The 989-nt window shown below is 33.8% G+C and overlaps 1 long non-coding RNA gene across 1 annotated transcript; it reads left to right on the top strand.

Annotated features, from left to right (window-relative positions):
- Nucleotides 1–488: 488 nt before the first annotated feature.
- On the top strand, nucleotides 489–973 carry LOC129572064 (uncharacterized). The gene is made up of 3 exons (XR_008688389.1): nucleotides 489–682; nucleotides 754–816; nucleotides 878–973. It is a non-coding gene; the product is annotated as an uncharacterized LOC129572064 (long non-coding RNA).
- Nucleotides 974–989: the final 16 nt, after the last annotated feature.

Raw genomic sequence — 989 nt, 5'->3', positions numbered from 1 at the left:
TCGGATATGTCAAAAGTGTTTGAAACGTCAGAGAAACTGACGTGGTCAGCAATTCCCCATGGTCAACAATTCCCCACTTACCCCTACTTACAACTACTTATTGTATAAAATTACCATATATTGTACAAACACAAAAAGATCAGGTTTTTCACGACTCTTGGAGTCGTTTTCCTGCAAACCAAAATATTCAGCCAGTTTTTGGCGGTGTTAAATAAATAAATAAATAAATAAATAAATAAATGTATTGAGTACGAAGTGCTGCATATCAGCGAAAATCGTTGCTGTAATTGTATTTTTGTATTGTCATGAATTATGTGTATGTATAGAAAACTGTGCATCGAGCATTGTATCACACAGCAAAAACTCTAAATATTGATCGAATAATTATTGGCATAATTTTCATATTTATTGAGGTACTGAATACTGAGCAAGTAGCTGCAAGTATTTTCACGATGCTGTAATTATTACTAACGGTGCTTTGAGTCGCGACACAAGTGTTATTCGGCGCAAGTTTGTTATTGTTAATCTCAAACATTTGACAATTTATTTCAGTAGCTATTTCGAATTTCATAATTGTTTCGTACTTGTTAAGAATAAGTTTAAGAAATGTCGCAAAATAGTGACAAAATTAAAGGTTTAAAAAGATTTTTTGTGCAAAAGGAAAAAACAGACGAAGGAAATCGTAAGTATAGTTTGTTCCTTTGTGATGATTTTTCGGTAGTGAATTTAATTTCGATTATCGCTATTCGACAGCAGAAAACGTTTCACATGAAACTCACAGCGATAAGCCCGATACAGAAGCCGCAAATGCCGAACGTAAGTTGTTTATTTACAGTGATTCATCATCGATTTAATTGCTTTGCATGTTTACATTCAGAAATCGAACCCGCACCGAGTGTTGATAATGAAAAAAACACAAAACTCGTCTGAATTGCCTGAACTCGAAACCGAAGAATATGAACGCGAATATGACACATGCATAAAATCAT

The sequence above is a fragment of the Sitodiplosis mosellana genome, unplaced genomic scaffold, assembly GCF_009176505.1.
Source record: "Sitodiplosis mosellana isolate CC-2019 unplaced genomic scaffold, AAFC_SMos_1.0 Smas_scaffold_4066, whole genome shotgun sequence".
NCBI classification, from domain to species: domain Eukaryota; kingdom Metazoa; phylum Arthropoda; class Insecta; order Diptera; family Cecidomyiidae; genus Sitodiplosis; species Sitodiplosis mosellana.
Note: the sequence above shows the minus strand (reverse complement) of the source record. Positions and strands in the feature narration are given on the sequence as shown.